Source organism: Glycine max, chromosome 9 (assembly GCF_000004515.6).
Source record: "Glycine max cultivar Williams 82 chromosome 9, Glycine_max_v4.0, whole genome shotgun sequence".
Lineage (NCBI taxonomy): Eukaryota > Viridiplantae > Streptophyta > Magnoliopsida > Fabales > Fabaceae > Glycine > Glycine max.
Genome location: NC_038245.2, coordinates 22,369,131 through 22,377,112, shown reverse-complemented (window position 1 = coordinate 22,377,112; position 7,982 = coordinate 22,369,131). Strand labels below are relative to the sequence as shown.

General features: G+C 38.7%; 1 pseudogene; it reads left to right on the top strand.

Moving 5' to 3' along the window:
- The window catches only part of LOC112997851 (probable serine/threonine-protein kinase PkwA), a 31,219-nt pseudogene extending 24,933 nt beyond the window's left edge, over nucleotides 1-6,286 (top strand).
- The last annotated feature ends 1,696 nt before the right edge of the window (nucleotides 6,287-7,982 follow it).

Sequence of the window (7,982 nt, the reverse complement as noted above, 5' to 3'; positions counted from 1 at the left end):
AAATGCTACTCACCATACTGAGGATTTCTTGTACATCTCCGTGTCTACTTCCCTAGGACTTGTTGCAAGGCTAGGGTTTTCAGCAATCTTCACTCCCTGTTGTCTTCTGGGAACCAGTTTCTCAGGGACAGAAGCTTGACCAGGAATTACTTGTATGGGTTGGATGTTGAATTCTGGTTGTTCCTGGTGCGGAGATGATGGTACAGCGGGTGAACCAGAAGCGGAAGTTTCTTTTGGTGAGGTAGCCATGGAAAAGCAGAGCGTTTGGAATGATTTCGTAAATTTCAGAAGGCTATTGGGAAATGCTGGTAAAAACACGAATGCCAAGCAGATATAAATTTGAATGAGGAATGTAGAGGGTCGTGTGAAGCAACGGTCGAATTTTCCTTGGTTCAGTAGTGAACGTGCTATTAATGTTAAGTGATTCGTTTGGGCACGTTCAGATTGCTGTAGTTGCTATAATTCCTCTAGCACACAAATGCCCAGCTTGCCCCTCAGTTTTTCAAACTGATTTGCATCCAAAGCCTTTGTGAAAATATCTGCTATTTGTTCCTCAGTGTCAACATGCTTCAGTGTGATCACTTTATCATCAACAAGATCTCTGATATAGTGATGTCTAATGTCAATGTGCTTGGTTCTGCTGTGTTGAACAGGATTTTTAGAAATATTAATAGCACTCATGTTGTCACAGTACAATGTCATGACATCTTGTTCGACATTGTACTCCTTCAGCATCTGCTTCATCCAAACTAGCTGTGAACAGCTGCTTCCTGCTGCAATATACTCGGCTTCTGCTGTAGATAGGGACACACAGTTCTGCTTCTTGCTGAACCATGAAATAAGGTTGTTTCCCAAATAGAAGCATCCACCAGAAGTGCTTTTTCTGTCATCTGCACTCCCAGCCCAATCAGCATCACAATACCCAACCAGCATTGAATTTGAACAATGACAGTACATAATCCCATAGTCACTAGTGCCATTTACATATTTCAGAATTCTCTTTACTTGATTCAAGTGACTTATCTTGGGATTGGCTTGATATCTTGCACAAACACCTACTGCATAGGTGATGTCGGGTCTGCTAGCTGTTAAATATAATAAGCTCCCAATCATGCTTCTGTACAAACTTTGATCAACACTGGTGCCTGCTTCATCCTTTGACAGCTTCAAGTGAGTAGGTGCAGGTGTCCTTTTATGACTGGCATTCTCCATCCCAAACTTCTTGACAATGTTCTTTGCATACTTGCTTTGAGAGAGGAACATGGAGTCTTCCATCTGCTTCACTTGGAGTCCCAGAAAATAAGTCAGCTCTCCAACAAGACTCATCTCAAATTCAGATTGCATCTGTTGGACAAAATGTCGAAGCATCTCATTCGACATCCCTCCAAACACAATGTCATCAACATATATCTGTGCAATCATCAAGTTTTCAGCATCTTGTTTGACAAAGAGAGTCTTGTCAATTCCTCCCTTCCTATACCCTTGCTGAGTAAGGAACTTTGTCAGCCTTTCATACCAAGCTCTTGGAGCTTGCTTCAATCCATAGAGAGCCTTCTTGAGCCTGTATACATGATCTGGATGAGTTGGATCTGCAAATCCCTTTGGCTGCTCCACATAGACTTCTTCATGCATAGCATTGATCCAGAACTCATCAGTCAGTGCCTCTTTCACATTCTTGGGCTCAATTCTGGAGATAAAGCATGAGTTGGAGACAATTTCAATCTCCCTTGATCTTGTAGTGACTCCTCTGTTGGATCTCCTATAATCAGCTCCTTGGGATGCATTTTCTGGATCTAATGGAGGTGTCAGCCTTTCATACCAAGCTCTTGGAGCTTGCTTCAATCCATAGAGAGCCTTCTTGAGCCTGTATACATGATCTGGATGAGTTGGATCTGCAAATCCCTTTGGCTGCTCCACATAGACTTCTTCATGCATAGCATTGATCCAGAACTCATCAGTCAGTGCCTCTTTCACATTCTTGGGCTCAATTCTGGAGATAAAGCATGAGTTGGAGACAATTTCAATCTCCCTTGATCTTGTAGTGACTCCTCTGTTTGGATCTCCTATAATCAGCTCCTTGGGATGCATTTTCTGGATTCTAATGGAGGGTCTCTTGCCAGGTTGGTTGATGTTTGATTCATCTGTAGCAGAATCAGAGTTTTCTGCATTTTCTCCACTTTTAGCTGCATCTGCTACATTGTCTCCCGATGTTCTGACATCTTCTTCGACATCCTTCTTTCTTGCTGGAGACAGATCATCAACAACCATATTGATGGATTCCATCACTGTTCTGGTTCTGGAATTGAATACTCTATATGCTCTGCTGTTTGTAGAGTATCCCAGGAATATTCCTGCATCACTCTTGGGATCCATCTTTCTCCTTTGCTCTCTATCTGCCAAAATGTAACATGGACTTCCAAAGATGTGGAAGTGCTTGACAGTTGCAGAGGTGTCTGATTTCTCTCTGATAAAGTTGACCCAGGTAAATCTGGAGAAATCATCCACACCAACATAGGCATACCTCTTTCCTCCAAGGCTTTCAACCTGCATAGGCCCCATCAAATCCATGTGATGTAGTTCCAGCACCCTGGAAGTGGTCTGATGTTGAAGCTTCTGGTGGGACATCTTGACTTGCTTTCCAATCTGACATTCACCACAGATTCTGCCTTCTTCTATTTTCAGATTGGGAATGCCTCTAACAGCACCTTTGTCAATGATTTTCTTTATGCCTCTTAAGCGCAGATGTCCAAATCTTTGATCCCATATTCTGACTTCATCTTCTTTGGAGGATAGACATGTGGAGGAGTAGCTGGTTTCTTGGGGTGTCCATAGGTAACAATTGTCCTTTGACCTGCTGCCCTTCATTAGAAATTTGGATCAAGATTGGCATACTATGTCATGCTCAAAATTTATGGATATAGTTTTTTCTTGGTGTTTATGAAACTTGATTAATTAGAAATTTGGCATGGAGGTTATGTGACCTGGCAAGATTATGAGCTTGACAATGTCTTCAACCCTGAAATTCTGATACCAGGGGACAGATGTCGTACAGGATGTCACGACATCACGCTTCAGAACATGCAGATTATATGTGTCCGTATGAACAGATTAAACAAGTAAATAACACAAGAGAATTGTTTACCCAGTTCGGTGCTACCTCACCTACATCTGGGGGCTACCAAGCCAGGGAGGAAATCCACTCTCAATAGTGTTAGTTCAAGGTCTAACAGCCCCTGTTTACAACCTTCTCACCTAACCACTACCCGTGCGATCTCTACCTAAGAGCCACTCTTAGATATGAGAACCTCCGCTCACTCCCTCTCACTCACACTCCCGTGTTTACAATTAAGTCAAAGACACACCAGAGATCAACTCTGAACAAAAGAGATCAACTCTACACACTAGAGATCAACTCTAGACACAAGAGATCAACTCTACACACATAGGTCCAACACTTGATGTTAGGGTACCATCAAGGTGGCTCACAAAAGACTCAAGTCCCAAAAACTCACAAATTAACTCTTCAATCCCGGACTTGGTACAGAACTCGTGCAGCCTCCATGATTATATAGCAATTTGCGTTTCTGGGCTGCAACGGCTTGATGCTGGAGGAGATCTATCTTCTTCTGAAAAATCTGCAGTTAAAGAACTAAAAGATAACTTTTGATCTTTTAGTTTGAATCTTTAATCTTTAATCTTTAATCCCTGAACGAACTCTTCTACTTTGAAATTCGAACTTTAATGATCTTTTGATTCGTTCCTAAAGATAGATCTTCTAATCTCTTGCTAACTGCACAATAATCTGTTAAAGATATAACAGATTTATATGTCCAGTATTTTCGGGCCGGATGTCAGGACATCGTGTCCGACATCGTGGATCCTGCAGCTTCACTTCTGCACTTGACTTTTATCTTGCATTGTACAGCAATTCCAGTATTCTCGGGCAGGATGTCAGGACATTGTATCCGACATCGTGGATCCTGCAGCTTCACTTCTGCACTTGTCTTTTATCTTGCATTGTACAGCAACTCCAGTATTCTCGAGCAGGATGTCAGGACATTGTATCCGACATCGTGGATCCTGCAACTTCAATTCTTCATTTGACATTTTATCTTGCCTTGTACATTGTGCAGCCCGATCTTATTCCTTGACATAACGTTGGACATCATGTGCAGCAACTCCAGCTTTCCTTCATTGTCTAAGTGCTTATGTTTTAACAAAATCTTAGCCAATCTTTTAAAGCTCAGTAGAGCCAAACACTAACAAACCCTAGTATTTTTGTGTTTTATGAAAATATAATTCATACAAAAGTTATCTTCTTGCATAATGTAGTCTGTGTAGTATTAAAGTAGGTGCCCAAACATCAAGACTTCGATCACTTATCCATTGAGCCAATTGTTCCATTTGTCTCTGGAATTCTTTGTAAAGGGATTTGAGCATGTATATTAAGCTTCTTCTTACGTCTTTAATAAAACGAGTATCGTGGTTGACATGTTATTGATTTCGTCGCTTCTCATCCAGATTCCATTGAATGTGTTGGTTTCTCGCGAAGGTATGTGTCATAATTAATAAACTTCTTATAGCTTGTGTGTATGTTCAGTTTTGCACATTTTCATGTCCACAATAAGCTTCTCATTCAGATTTCATTGAATATTTTGGTTTCTCGCCAAGGTACGTGTCATAATTAAGAAACTTCTTATAGCCTGTGTGTATGTGCAGTTTTGCACATTATCATGTCCATGATAGGCTTCTCATCCAGATTCCATTAAATGTGTTGGTTTCTCGCCAAGGTATGTGTCATATAAATTTCTTATAGCCTATGTTGTAGAAGCAAGCTTCAAAGGACTAACCGCCTGAGATATCTTTTGTTTCCCCTTCACAAAGTTTCAAAGGACTAACCGCCTGAGAACTTTGTCGTAACACATTGGAGGGTACATCCTTTGTGGTACAAGTAGAGGGTACATCTACTGGGTTGTTGTGACTGAGAACAAGAGAGGGTACATCTCTTGTGGATTAGTTCAAGTGGAGGGTACATCCACTTGGTTGTTCAAAGAGAACAAGGGAGGGTACATCCCTTGTGGATCTTTGCTTGTAAAGGATTTTACAAGGTTGAAAAGAAATCTCAATGACTGCAAGTCGCTTGGGGACTGGATGTAGGCATGGGTTGTTGCCGAACCAGTATAAAACTCTTGTGTTTGTCTTCTTCTTCCCTACACTTTTAATTTCCGCTGTGCACTTTATTTATCGCATTTACTTTTGGTTAAGTTTCTATTTCTGTTTTGTACTTTCTTAACATTATAGTAAAAGCCTAATTGAATCTAGTAATTAAGAAGGATAAGTTTTTTAATAAGTAAAGGTTCATTAATAATTAATTCAACCCCCGTTCTTAATTATTCCGAGGCCACTTGATCCAACATATGTGTATGTTCATTTTTGCACATTTTCATGTACATAATATGTGTCTAGGTTTATGCACACACATGATGCTTTTATTCGATGTTGAGATAGGTCTTTTTACATCAAAAGTTAAAAATAGTCTAATTGGTAACAGTTTAACAGGCCAAATAAAGTTTGGGCTCATGATTCTTGATATGTTATTGGACTTGAACTAACCCTCAATGACTTAGTTTATAGTATAACATTTACTGAAAAATAATTCCATCTTATTTTCGAGTACTAATGGACTGTAGAATGACCCAAACCTATATAGTTTATACAAGTTGAATTATGAACATCTTTGTGCCATGCTTTATATTTCATTCATTTACATAATTTCATCATTTTCATAATTGAATGGTTTGTTTAATATGATTTGATGACCTGACCATTTTGTCTCTTAAAATTGTATGAATAGTGATTTGTTGGCTGCAATTGGAGGCATGGATCAAAGACTAGTCATATGGGATATACAACATTTCTTATCTCGAGCCACCTGTGACCATGAGGTTAGTTGGAATCTTGCTTTGTGCAAGTGCTATGTATTTAGAAATTAAAGGAGCTTTGATTGGCATTATATTTTGGATTGGAACTGTAAACTTTCATTTTATGTCTGATGGAAAGAATTTTGCCATGTGGACATGGTGGAGTGACATGTTTGACATGGGTTGGTTCATCGTGTGTGGCAACTGGATGCGTGGATGGAATTGTGAGATTATGGGATATTCGGTCTGGTGAATGTGTATAAAAATTCAGAGGGCGCTCAGATGCCATTCAATCTCTTTTTGTGTCTGCTAATGGGAATTGTATTGTCTTGGTCTCCTTGGATCATACAACTCATGTTTTTTAGCATAGAAGTGTAGAAGCAAGCTTCATGATGAATCAAGATTGATTCAAAGAAGTTTTGATGATAACAAAGGTGATGACAAAAAGCTCAAAGGTCAAGAACACTTCATAATAACAAAGATGATGATCTCAAGAATCAAAGAATGAGTTCAAGATGTTCAAGATTGAATCAAGAACACTTCAACGTTCAAAGAGAAAATTTGATTTCAAGAATCAAGAATCAAGTTTCAAGATTCAAGTTCCAAGAATCAAGATCAAGATTCAAGACTCAAGATTCAAGAATCAAGAGAAGACTTAATCAAGATAAGTATGAAAAAGTTTTTTCAAAAACTGAGTAGCACATGGATTTTTCTTAAAATCTTTTTACCAAAGAGTTTTTACTCTCTGGTAATTGATTACCAGTAGCAAAATGGTTTTCAAAAAGTTTTCAACTGAATTTACAACGTTCCAATTGATTTCAAAAAGCTGTAATCGATTACAATGTTTTGGTAATCGATTACCAGTGTGTTTGAACGTTGAAATTCAAATTCAAATGTGAAGAGTCACATCCTTTCACAAAAAAGCTTTGTGTAATCGATTACACTGATTTGGTAATCGGTTACCAGTAATAGTTTCTGAACAAATCAAAAGATGTAACTCTTCAAATAGTTTTTGACTTTTTCAAATTGGTTTTAAGTTTTTCTAAAAGTCATAACTCTTCTAATGGTTCTCTTTACCAGACATGAAGAGTCTATAAAAGAAATGCTTTGTTTTGCATTTCAAATCAATCTATACATCTATCTTTTCCAATTCATTCCTTACACAAGCAATTTTTCCACATTGATTTTTGAGTCTCTTTGAACTTCTTCTTCTTCTTCCTTGTGCCAAAAGTTTTCCAAAGTTTTATGTTTTTCCAAACCTTGAAAACTTTTTCTATTCATCCTTTTCATTCTCTTCTCCCTTTGCCAAAAAGAATTTGCCAAGGACTAACCGCCTGAATTCTTTTTGTGTCTCTCTTCTCCCTTTTCCAAAAGAACAAAGGACTAACCGCCTGAATTCTTTTGTGTCTCCCTTCTCCCTTGTCAAAGAATTCAAAACGGCACAGTCTGAGAATTCTTTTGATTCTTCCCTTTCCCATATACAAAAGATTTCAAAGGACTAACCGCATGAGAATTCTTTTGAATCCCCATTCACAAAGTTTCAAAGGTTTAACCGCCTGAGATCTTTGTCTTAACACATTGGAGGGTACATCCTTTGTGGTACAAGTAGAGGGTACATCTACTTGGGTTTGACTGAGAACAAGAGAGGGTACATCTCTTGTGGATTAGTTCTAGTGGAGGTTACATCCACTAGGTTGTTCAAAGGGAACAAGGGAGGGTACATCCCTTGTGGATCTTTGCTTGTAAAACGATTTTTACAAGGTTGGAAAGGAAATCTCAAGGACCGCAGGTCACTTGGGGACTGGATGTAGGCACGGGTTTTTACCGAACCAGTATAAAAACTCTTGTGTGTTTGTCTCCTTCTTCCCTCTTTTAATTTCCACTGTGCATTTTAATTTCCACTTTTACTTTTGGTTAAGTTTTTCTTCTACTTTTTATTCACTTAACAACATAGTAAACGTCTTAGAAGAGTAAATTTTTAATTAGTAAAGGTTTAGGAATAATTAATTCGACCCTCCCTTCTTAATTATTCTGAGGCCACTTGATCCAACAAGAAGCAAA